Below are 12,720 nucleotides of genomic sequence, written 5' to 3'. Positions count from 1 at the left end.
GAGGCCATCTGTCTGACAGCTAAAGCTTGGCTCATGCAACAGGACAACTGGGTCATGCAACAGGACAATGATCCCAAGCACATAAGCAAATCTACAACAGAATGGCTGAAAAAGAAAAGAATCAAGGTGTTGCAATGGCCCAGTCAAAGTCCAGACCTCAACCCAACTGAAATGCTGTGTGGCGGGACCTCAAGAGAGCTGTGCATAAACAAATGCCCGCAAACCTCAATGAACTGAAGCAACGTTGTAAAGAAGAGTGGGCCAAAATTCCTCCACAACAATGTGAGAGACTGATAAAGCCATACAGAAAACGATTACTTCAAGTTACTGCTGCTAAAGGTGGTTCTACAAGTTATTGAATCATAAGCTGTACTTAGTTTTTCACACATGGCTTCTCCATTTTGGCTTTCTTTTTGTAAAATAAATGATGACTTATATGATAATTAAATTAAATTAATAAATTAAATGATAAATATGTCATGTGTTGTTGTTCATCTGAGGTGGTATTTACCTACTTTTGAGAACTGCTAAGGACCAGATGATTTTTATTATGTCCTGATACATAAAACCATAGAACTCAAAGGGAGTTTACTTTCTTTTTCACGTGACTGTATCTGTTGAAGCAGGCTCCTGTCATATTGGGCTATGAACTTGAAGAGGTCACAATATTTTGGCTGGATTTATTCAAGATGCTAGCCGTATATTTTACCTTATCATACTTTATTATTGTATCGATTTCCTTCTTTGGATATTTATAAACCTCGTTAGCTGTCCAGAGTTGCTTGGCAAGAAGGTAGCCAGATAGGCTTATTAGATAATTAAGCAAGCCAACAGATAAAACCCTGCTTCACTAGCTTATGGTTTAATATGTTACAGAAATCCAGACAGTAGGGCTAGTTCATGAATTAGCATGTTGTGAGAACTCAGGCAATTGGATTTGTTCTGTCAATGGTTGTATAGGAGCACTGCCTCTCTACCCTTTTAATTCAAAATGAAACAGTACTGTGGCTTTGAGCATCTAGCATTCTTCTTATAGGAGAGGCAAGAACAAGTTAGCAAGTGTCCTAACAAATGTAGCCTTCTCCACCTTGGAGAGGTTGCAATGTATTGCCCAAACTCTGGGTTGTGGATTTCCCTCTTTCCCTCTCTCTGATGAACACAACTATTTTTGCTTTTCAAGTAAAACGTGTACAAGGAAGGCCTAAAGACTTCCAACTCGGAAATGCTTTGTGCTTATCTCTTCTTTTCCTCCACCCCCCTCATACACATCCTGCAGCCCCACTGACTCCTACACCATCTGACAGCTGTGGGTGATGCAACTTCCTGCTCTGGATCACTGGGGGCCTTGCCAGCCTATTACCCCACACTTCCCAGTGGTATTTAACCTCTTCGCTTCTGGTTCCCAAGCAGAACCCCTCTAAAAAAGTACCCTCCTGGGATAATTTGCTATGTTAATCAGCTATGGGGGTCTGCTTCAAAAGGAATTGCCATTGTGTAAGCCAGTAAAATTAACTGGTTGCCTAGACTTGCAGTTCAGAGTCTTGGGCCTGCCAGCTGTTGTCTGCAGGATCTTGTTGCTTTCAGCAGAAGGTTGAAAGCAGCAGTGTGGCATCAGTTGCAAGTTCCACCCCTTTGGGGCATGTGTACACCACCGCAATGCATTTGGAAAGGGGCGATGCTGCTCTTGTCAGTCTGACCCCCCCCCCCTTGCCTGCCTCCCTGGGGATGCTGCTGGGGGCTATCTGCAAGGCAGAATGGAAATCTCAGACTGATTCCCAGATCCTGAGCCACATTGTCCAATTATTTTAAACTATGGCTAAATATATGAGGGAGACTTGATACACTTTGGGGTTGCCCCAAGAACCCAGGAAGGGGGCTTTCTTTCTGGATATTTCTGGATTATTATATACATTAGTTTTATTCCATAGTTTGTCCAGTAAGATCTCCCCAAAATGCACAACGTGATACACCATATCCATTAAAAAGCTTCAGAATCAAGCCCAACATTGAGACACAGCCATTTTAAAATGCTTAGTTAATAATTGTTCCATACAGTGTCCAAAAGCTATTGCAGACATGTTTGGCAAAGCTTCTTAGCAAGAGTATTTCAGAACTAGGGGGCTTCCACTGAAAAAGCCCTCTGCTTTGCCCCCACATGTACATTTCCAAAGAAGAAAACCTGGGTTAAGAACACCGGGTTACAGATGACCCATAGTTAAGAAAAGAGCCTATTATAGCAAAATTCGAGTTAAATCCACAGTGATTCCAGTTAAATATACAATGGTTCAAGTTCATTACACAATACTACTTGTACAGTATTACACAATAATACTGTTCTGGCTTGCATATAAATTCGAGTTAAGGACAGATCTTGGGAACGGAACTCGTTCTTAAACTGGGGACTACCTGTACTTATGTCACTGGACAGCTTGCCTTAAGGAAAAGGACTCCTGCAGATTTTTGGTCTCAAGCTATTTGGGGCCTTCAAAGGAAAATACCACCATCCTGAACTGGATCCAGAAGTGAATTAGCAATCAATGCTGTTTTGCTGTTAAGACTGGGGTAATGTGGATAAATCAAGCAATAGCAGTTCAAATCTACTACACTGCACAGCTGAAGCTTTTCTCATTGCTGCATCCCCATCCCAGAAATAGTTTCAGCGCTGCATTTATGCCCACGATGCAGTTATCAAACATGCAGAGCGGTTCCTGCTCCCCACTAGAACAATGATTTGAGCATATAATTATTTTTATCCCACCTTTTCTCCAGGAAACCTACTTTTATCTGTACAATCTGTAAAGTTGGGCCACGCTGGCCAAAATGTATTGCTACCTCTGAAAGAAGCAAAATGCCACTAGGGAGTACTCCTCAAAATGTCTTGGGTGGCACCTTCCAAGGTGGGATTGCATTTCTCCCCACCTTTATTAGATGGAAGTCACAGAGGAGAAGGACACTCCAGTACTTCAAGAGCAATAGCTTCCAGCTCAGCTTCAACCCCTGCTCTGACGCTGCTCTCTGTAATGTTCCATAACACCCATCTTCTCATTTCCTAAGGTCTACCAAATGGAGGTTCTTCAACAGGTAAAGGGGTTGGCCTCTTTCACCTGGGAACTGCACAAACTACCACTGGGAAATTGCAGCATCCAATCTGTTGAACTATTTTCCGGCAATAAAGATCTTTTATAGCCGGCCTAATGATCACGTTAATAGGAACCAGTCGATTAGTGCTGCTGACAGAGCTTTATTGATCTTTCTTGCTGAACTTTCTCTTGAGTACATAACCATTTACTCAAGGGCTAAATGCTTGGCTAAGCGAGACTGCATGAGGATGGTCAGGCCACGCCAGGAAAATAAGTCTGCCTTGGCTCCCTGCTCTCCCATTTCACCCTTAGTCAGCAGCCTAAGAAAAAGTATATAATATACATGCATACACAAACATTGTGTGCAACTGCTGGAACCACAAACCCAAACAGAAGAAGAATGCCCACTCTCTTCTAAAAACTGTATGTGCAGAAACACATACCAACTGGAAGGAAAAACATACAGCTGAGATACCTTTTCATTACAGCCCTCACATCCACATTCCATTAGATGGGATAAGGGGGTGGGGCCATGCACACACACACACAATGAATTTTCCATAGACAGTCTTTGTCAACAAAATGTCCTCTAGCTGTATTGACAGTGTAAATTCCAGAAGTTCCCAGCCAGCGACCAAGGTTACCTGTTTAGGGATTGTTAAGATTTCCCCCTAGCCCTAAATATTAAGGGTGAAGGGGAGCTTAAAAGTGAAACAGAACTGAAACAAGCTGGAAGGAAGATTCGAGCATGTAAAGAAAAACAAGGATATATTTCAACAATCTTGCTTTTAAAATCTGGCTTGGAAAAACATTAATTATGAGATATTTTTATAATGAAATTGAGTTGACTGTTTCAATTTAACATTATTACCTCAAGATTCATCAGCAAAGCTTAAGAGTCACCTTTTTAAACAATGACTGGGAAGCAAATTTCAAATTAAATTAAGACATTTCAGAGGCAAGAGGGTGGAATTGTTGAAGGTTGGAATTTGATCAAACTCCACTTCAGCTTGATATGAAAGATCAGCTTGTGGAGAATTCAGATTGTAAGTGTCACCTACTGACCGTAATTACATGACTGAAAGCTTAGAGCCAATTATGTAAGAGTAACCCTTATTGAACTCCACAGAATGCAGATAAGTCAAGGATATGTATAGGATTCTACTCTGAGCTGCCTTATACTAAGCGAGTTCACACATTGTGCTAAGCTGTAATGTGGCTTATTCATTTGTGGGTTTGTTCATTTTGTGGCTTAGTGTTGCAGAGGATTGCCAGACCTGGCCTACAAGACCCCTGGTGAGCACCAGATGACAGCAAAGAATTAGAGATATACAGGTGAAACTCGAAAAATTAGAATATCGTGCAAATGTTCATTTATGTCAGTAAGGCAACTCAAAAGGTGAAACCAATATATGAGATAGACGCATTACATGCAAAGTGAGATATGTCAAGCCTTACTTTGGTATAATTGTGATGATTATGGCGTAAGCTTATGAAAACCCCAAATTCACAATCTCAGAAAATTAGAATATTGCATGACATCAATAACACAAGGATTGGAAATAGAACAATATCGGACCTCTGCAAAGTATAAGCATGCATATGTATTCAGTACTTGGTTTGGGCCCCTGTTGCAGCAATGACTGCCGCAATGCGGCGTGGCATGGATGCTATCAGCCTGTGGCACTGCTGAGGTGTTATGGAAGACCAGGATGCTTCAATAGCGGCCTTCAGCTCCGCTGTATTGTTCGGTCTCATGTCCCTCATCTTTCTCTTGGCAATGCCCCATAGATTCTCTATGGGGTTCAGGTCAGGCGAGTTTGCTGGCCAATCAAGCACAGTAATCCCATGGTCACTGAACCAGGTTTTGGTACTTTTGGCAGTGTGGGCAGGTGCCAAGTCCTGCTGGAAAATGAAGTCAGCATCCCCACAAAGCTCGTCTGCGGAAGGAAGCATGAAGTGCTCCAATATCTCCTGGTAGACGGCTGTGTTGACCATGGACTTAATGAAGCACAGTGGACCAACACCGGCAGATGACATGGCTCCCCAAATCAACACAGACTGTGGAAACTTCACACTGGACTTCAAGCATCGTGCATTGTGTGCCTCTCCATTCTTCCTCCAGACTCTGGGTCCTTGGTTCCCAAATGAGATGCAAAAGTTGCTCTCATCAGAAAAGAGGACTTTGGACCACTGGGCAACAGACCAGTTCTTTTTTTCTGTAGCCCAGGTAAGACGCTTCTGACGTTGTTTGTTGTTCAGGAGCGGCTTGACAAGAGGAATACGACATTTGAAGCCCATGTCCAGGATCCGTCTGCGTGTGGTGGCTCTTGATGCGCTAACTCCAGCCTCAGTCCACTCCTTGTGAAAGTCCCCAACACTTTTGAATGGCCTTTTCCTGACAATCCTCTCCAGGCTGCGGTCATCCCTGCTGCTTGTGCACCTTTTTCTACCACACTTTTCCCTTCCACATAACCTTCTATTGATGTGCTTTGATACAGCACTTTGGGAGCATCCAACTTCTTTTGCAATTACCTTTTGGGGCTTTCCCTCCTTATGGAGGGTGTCAATGATGGTTTTCTGCACAAGTGTCAGGTCAGCAGTCTTTCCCATGCTTGTGATTCCTACTGAACCAGCCTGAGAGACCATTTAAAGGCTCGGGAACCCTTTGCAGGTGTTATGGATTCATTAGCTGATTAGAGTGGGACACTTTGAGCCTAGAATATTGAACCTTTTCACACTATTCTAATTTTCTGAGATTGTGAATTTGGGGTTTTCATAAGCTGTACACCATAATCATCACAATTATACCAAAGTAAGGCTTGACATATCTCGCTTTGCAAGCAATGCGTCTATCTCATATATTGGTTTCACCTTTTGAGTTGCCTTACTGACATAAATGAACATTTGCATGATATTCTAATTTTTCGAGTTTCACCTGTATGTACCTCTTTGCCACCATCTGGTGCTGGCTGGGGGTCTTGGAGGCCAGGCCAGGTCTGGCAACCCTATGCAACACTAAGCCACAAAATGAACAAGCCCACAAAATGGGGTCATTTGGTATTGTGTGAAATTAAAATGCCTGTAACAGGGTTGAATGATATCTTCTCTTTAAGAGGAAAAGCAAGGGGTAAACAACATTATAGGCAGATATGTAGGCTGAATCTCAATCTTTTTTAACAATACCCTTCATTTTAAGAGTCTTATGCAAATTCAATTTAATGAATAACACCAAATAATTCAAGGACAGTGACATGTAATTGTTAGTGAAACAAGGAAAAACAAAATGGGAACATTTTGGAATTTTTGGATAATAAAGAGCTAGGCATATGAAAACCAAGAACTGATACTTTTAAGTATTTTTAATCAATGGAAAACACATTAAAAGCAGATAATAATGTACAGAATGTATGCATGTATAAATAAATATTGTATTAGTAATAGAGGAAGGTCCACCAAAAACGTATCTAGATATTAGCATTTCACCCTGCAGAAGTTACTTTGAATAAGCGAGGGAGCTATCTTCACACTCACTCAACCCCCCTATTGCCATTATATGTAAATTAGAACTAATTTAATTCTAAGGAGAACAAATCCAGAGAGGCTATCAGAGACTGAAGTGGGGGGGCGGAAGAGTGCTTTATATGAAGATTGGCTGCTAAGCATCCCTTTCAACTGTTTCATTCAGTCTATTTATAACACATCTTCCAAATATGAAGACCAGCATTTCCTCTGACAGCTTGTCCCGCTTCCCACATATTCTTACACGTAGGAAATGTGTTCACTATGTAATCCTGATCTTTCCTCTTCCTTTAATTCAGGCCGAAGTGCTCTGCCCCAGTGTTGACCAAAAACAATGAGGCTCTAGAGAGCTCTCTTCTGAAGGAAAGTTAACTCCTTCCCCAGCTGAAATATCCTCTACTCCTGCAAATTTCCCATGTCTTTGGAATGTCAAGCTATTTCTTATCTTGCTCGCCCTTCACTGAAATTACCAGATTTATTGGTGCTCTTATCAAATTGTTGTAACACAAAGTGGATGTGGCAAATTTGCCTCCAGCAAAGCCTAACTTGCAAGGTAAGAGATGACATGGGAAAGGACAAATCTGCAATAAGGGGAGGGAAAAAATGCTGAATTTAAAAGAAGGGCTCTGTTTTGAGGTAGCTAACAGTAGTTTTGAATCACCCTTCCAGTAAAAAGCTCACACAATCCAGTAAAAAGCTGAGACTTTAACTCCCAGAATTCTATGGCTGGGTGGGGAATTCTGAGAGTTGAAATCCACACATCTTTGAGTGGCCAAGGTTGAGAAACACTGCCCTAGTGTAACTACCTATCCATGTGGTCTTCTTGGTAACAATACAGAAGTGGTTTACCTTTGCCTTCTCCCACGCATTATGAATTGATGCCTTTGCCATTGCCACTAAAGTGATCATCCTCACGGAGTGATCACTAAAGTGATCAGCCTCTATGGCACATAATCAATCAATCAGTGTAACTGCCAGCCTGACCTGACCTACTTTTATTCAGAGCTTCAGCCTCCTGCAGAGGAATAGGGAGATAACCATGAGGAACAGAATGCCCGAAGCGTTAAATAAATAACAACTCAGTCCTGGGAAAGAAGAAAGTGTGGGAAAGAAACTCAAGAAAACTCTGCCTTGATTCTGTTTGGTATAAGGGAGGCAGAGAAAAACTCTGGCAGGCTTTTGAGATTCTGTTATTAGACTCTATAACAATAAAGTAGGGCTCCAGTGGTCCTTGCATTGCCTGTTCCATGACTGGCCTACTTCAAAGGGCCACATCAACGATATCCTTTCTGCCCCTGTTCCAATGGCTGGAAATCTGGTGTGTGTGTTGGGGTAGGGGGCGGTAAGTGCTGTTCCCTAAAGTCTTGGTTTTAAGGATTTTTGTTTTACTTCTGCAAACTTTGGGTCCTGAATATGTTGATGCTTCCTTGATATCTCCAATTGGCCCTCATTACTAAATTGTCAATTAAAAGGAGTGATTACGAAAAAGCAAAACTCCAAGTCAAATCACAGGCCCATGTCACTCAGCGTACTGCAGTCTTCCCTAAAAGGGGGTTGGGGCTACAGGCTGCAGCATTCCCAGCCAGCTGTTCTACTGGAGGGATATTCTGAGTCCTCATGCATCAGCAGGTCAGGGAAGACTGACCTACTCTGACTGGCCACTCTTTTCACATGAGTGAGGCCCCTGTGTCCTCTGCATATGGCTGAACTGTTACACCCAGCAGCCCCACCAGAATAGGACGCTGGGAATCATAGTAGTTAATCATAGTTAGAAAGCCAAAGATCTTCATCTTTACTCTAGGATGTGAGGCAGGGGTCTCTCCCAGCCTGACAGCCTGAGATCCTCTGAGCTGAAAAAGCTCCAGCATATGAAAATTGCATGAGAGCATAGATACATCTATTTGCTGGAAAGCAGGAAGCACTCCCACTAGTGCCCAACACATGTGACTATCTGTACATAATGGCTGCTCTGCTTACTTCCTTTTTACATTTGAAAAACGTATTTTAAATATACTTAAATAGAAAAAGCTGAACAAATATAAAAATTAAAAAAGCAAATACATTATTTACCAAGTGAAAAACATTAAAAAATGACAAAGTATTAAAAGAAAAAAGAAAAGAAATCCACTATTGTTGTTACAAGTGATACTAGATTGGAACAAATATATTCATATGACAAGTAATTATTTTAACAATTAATATTAGAATCAGAATAGAGATTGCCAAAACTGGCAAAATAATAAGAGTTAACAATTTCTAAATATTCTGAGGCAGTCCATCCTTAACTTTATAGGAAATCAAACAAAATCTAGTGTTTTAAAAACTTAAGTTGAAAGAAACACCAATTTCTGATGTGGTAGAAGGCTATGTGTAGATTATGATAGCCCACAAATAATTTCCAGATTAAATTAATTTCCTTTGAGTAGTTTTGTAGTATATTATAGCTCAAAAAAGCAAGTTTCTTGTCCAAAAGCAGCATTCTCTTGGTTACACAAGCTCTCTCTCTTTTTGGATCTGTGCCTAATCCTGCATCTGTATATAATAACAGGATTTGTAATCAAATATCCTGTGTTGCTAAGGTCAGAAGATCAACATACCATCAGCTATTTTTTTTGAAGCACCACCTAGTTTATAGCACTTCATAAAAGTGCCAGCCTTCACCTTTGATTTATAAGGCTGCCCTGGACTTTGCACACAGCCATAACATTTCAATAACCTTATCAGGGTTGCTTAAATAAAGTTTCCATCTTACATGAGTAATCCTTCACTCCCCTGCTTTAGCTACAGTAACAGCCAGGAATGGGGGAGGAGGAAGTCGATGTCTAGTTTGCAAGCAAGTCACTTGTCACTATGCAACTTACATCATAGCATGCAGTAGCTTACAGAACTGAAAATATTTTAGAGTCTGTTCTTCTCTTGTCTCCAGAGCCATGAACCTCCAGCTTCAGGCATAAATACTTCAAGCTCCTATTGGATGTTATGTGGCCATGAGATTCCACCTGGAATTGTTATGTGGCCATGAGATAATAATTTCAAATAGGTAGGTCTACCAGATCTGGACTGCAAAAGTCCAAATGGCCATCAGGGGACATGAAAGACATTCTTTGTCCAGACTTTTGGAGTCCAGAACTAGTAGCTCTACCTTTAGGTGATCAGTCAGAGGAAGGATGATCTATCCTCTCCTCAACAGCTCACCGGACAGGAGAGAGAGCGATGGAGAAGGAGTATAACCTTGGCTCTGTTTCCTGCTGGCCACAGCATCCCACCTGAACAGGGGTGCCATTCCCACAGAAGCAAAAAAGTGCTTCATGCCCATCCTTGGAGAAGATGTGTTCCGATAATGTCCCAGATTGCAGTATGCAAATAATTAGCCTTCTTAAATCTGATTGATGATAATGGGAACGAACAAGCCAAAGTTCTCCAGTACAGGCAAAGCTCAATCATGATCTTATATCCTTATGATTAAAGAGCTCTCTTAGCTAAACATTACAGACTGAAGCCATTAACACAGTTAATTATTGTTGGCTTCGCTGAAATGTCTTCAGATTGGATAATACAAATGCCTACAAGCAGTAAGCAACTGCCAGGCTTTAGGAAGACACTTCATTGTTCTACTTCTGGGAAGGAGAAAGATGAATGGTCTGGAGGGGAGAGGAATGGCAAGATCTTTTTCCTGGCCATTTATCTGAAAGAGGCAGAAACAACATGGAACATACAGTCTCTTTCTTGCTCTGATGCAAGGAAGTGATACTTGTGCTCATAGGCTGGTTTCCCCTTGCTGATGCTCACTTTGTGTATTTCCATAACACTCTTATCACAAAACTCAAGTAGCACTGCCTCTTGAATTTCTTACCTTCAATTCCTTTAAGAAAAACAAATAAATCAGCAGAGGAAAAAGTAAATGCATAAACGTGTATTAACAATATAATGCAGCCAGAAAGAAAGGAAAGGAAAGGAAAGGAAAGGAAAGGAAAGGAAAGGAAAGGAAAGGAAAGGAAAGGAAAGGAAAGGAAAGGAAAGGAAAGGAAAGGAAAGGAAAGGAAAGGAAAGGAAAGGAAAGGAAAGGAAGTCAGAAAAATAATTTTCCAGGCTGGAATTTCTCACCCACAGGAGATCACAGAGAAAGCATTGCTTTATTTACAGATTCTGGTATTCATTGCTGTTATTGAAAACACACTCTGCAAAATACTACTTCCAAACTAGTATGCTTTGAATATTTATGAATGGAAACAGACATCATAGAACAATGATTGTAGTTAAACCCCTTACCCCAAAATAAATCATTTGTTAAATACGAATAGAAGACTGTATTGGCATACCTCTATTAGTATCGTTCACTTCCCACTATTTGTATGGTTTTCCTCAGCAGGAACTCCCCCCAGCTTCTGGTTCAGTATTTTAACAACCAGAGGAAGATCTGACTTGGTCTGCAACTTGGCTAATCCACCGCAAGATTTCAGTGATTCATCTCGGAAAATTGCTTCCAACCATGCGTTGAAAGAACCCAGGCATATTGTTTAAACTAACTCTCACTTTCTCTGAGGAAAACGATGTCTCTTGATGAGCTGTGAGCCCCTGAAAGGGAGGTTGTTGGTGCTGCCATGGACAGACTTCAGCCTTTTCCTCTGGCTGCGTACTCAACATTTACATGTTTCTTTGGCCTCCAACTTATGGCTAACCACACTGGTTTCTTTAAACTCACACATATCCATGCCCTGATCTCAAACTAGAAAGATCTCCAAATCATCTTTTCTTTCATCCAGGGGCTACGTCCATCTAAATACTCTAGATGGTCCTCTGCATATTATTCACAGCCGTTGGCAAACCATGTCAACTCACCAGTAACTTGTCCAGCTAAGAAATCATTGTTCTGACATTACATCGGTAAAAAGGAGAAATGTTTCTAGGAACACTCAGAGTGCGTCTTCTACACTGCCATCTAATCAGAGCCTGTGCCTATGCATTTAACACTGAAAGTGGCTATCGCTATAAACTTGATCTCCACACCTCACTGGTGAGAAAGTAGGCACAATCAAACTCCAAAGGCAGACTGTTTTCTCCCCATGCTTTGTTTTTTAACTAGCATGTCCTTGACTACATAAATACACACACACACATTTGTCTTAGCAATGCCTTTCCATCTCCCCAGGAAGTGTTAAGGATGCTGCTGCTGGGGGGGGGGGGGGGAGGTAGGGAGGAGGGAGGAAGAGAAAGAATAAGCTTTTAACTCTTCCTCTCAAAATCAGAAACTACACAAACTTTAAATGAGGATTTCCTTCAGACAAAAGCTGTCTCCTTAATGGGGAGAGAATTATTTTTTTGTAATAACACAGAGAGGATGTCTGCCCAGAAAACCAACAACATTACAAGGATGTAGGTTTCCTATGTGACAGAGAAAAAAAACGGGGAGGGGGGGTGGATATCAGGCTTGACTGTAAAAAGCCCTAGTCCAGCTGCAAAGGGACTAGTTTGGAAGGAAAGATTCCTTGGAAGCAAGGGAGCTATGCACCGTAAAAACAATCCCAAGGCAGGTGCAGACTCACCCCAATGAGGAAGGCGACTCCTGTACCTCTGCAGCCACCTATCAGAGATTTCCCACTGGCCTGGCCTGGGTGGAAGGTAAGAGAACCGATGGAGGACCCCAGTTCAGCAGGAGCTGTCCATGGTTTGTGACTTCTGAACAGTCCTCTTGCTAGCAGGGCTGTTTCTGCCACACCTACTTCCTCTTTGCATTGCCAGCCATCATTGCCCTCCTCCTCCTCCTCCTCCTCCTGTAGGAGCAAAGAACTGCAAAGTCAACAGGATTAATCATTACATCCTCGTAAAGTGGTCATCAATGTGATGGGTGGATGTGTGTATGTGAAGTTTATATAGTGCAAGGATCTTAAAGAGGCTTTGTGAAGACTCTGGGTGTTCTATACATATAAAGATTCTGTAGACACGTAGCACACCAAAGAGCTTTGCCAGCGAGAGTCAGACTATCTAGAATCCGGGGCTGAGAGCAATGTTTTAGTGTCACCATAGTGGCTTTCTCAAATGCCATAATTCTTCCTTTCCCCCCATCCACAGAAAAGGGAAGTCATTTGCTTTTATGGAAGGATCTGAAAAAGGAATCCTT

At 41.7% G+C, this 12,720-nt stretch overlaps 1 protein-coding gene across 2 annotated transcripts in view; it reads right to left on the bottom strand.

Moving 5' to 3' along the window:
• Nucleotides 1-12,296, bottom strand: part of LOC103066265 (unconventional myosin-Ia-like) — a 53,962-nt gene extending 41,666 nt beyond the window's left edge. For both annotated transcript variants that reach the window (XM_015889220.3, XM_007421321.4), the window contains exon 1: nt 12,146-12,296. The gene's annotated coding sequence lies outside the window, so the exon portion shown is untranslated. The remainder of the gene's footprint in view (nt 1-12,145) is intronic.
• Between the last annotated feature and the right edge of the window lie 424 nt (nt 12,297-12,720).

Source organism: Python bivittatus, unplaced genomic scaffold (genome assembly GCF_059951505.1).
Source record: "Python bivittatus isolate LINGU-HERP-01145 unplaced genomic scaffold, Pbiv_v1 ctg000220_np1212, whole genome shotgun sequence".
In the NCBI taxonomy this organism is placed as follows: Eukaryota; Metazoa; Chordata; class Lepidosauria; order Squamata; family Pythonidae; genus Python; species Python bivittatus.
This window is presented reverse-complemented; position numbering and strand designations above follow the sequence as displayed.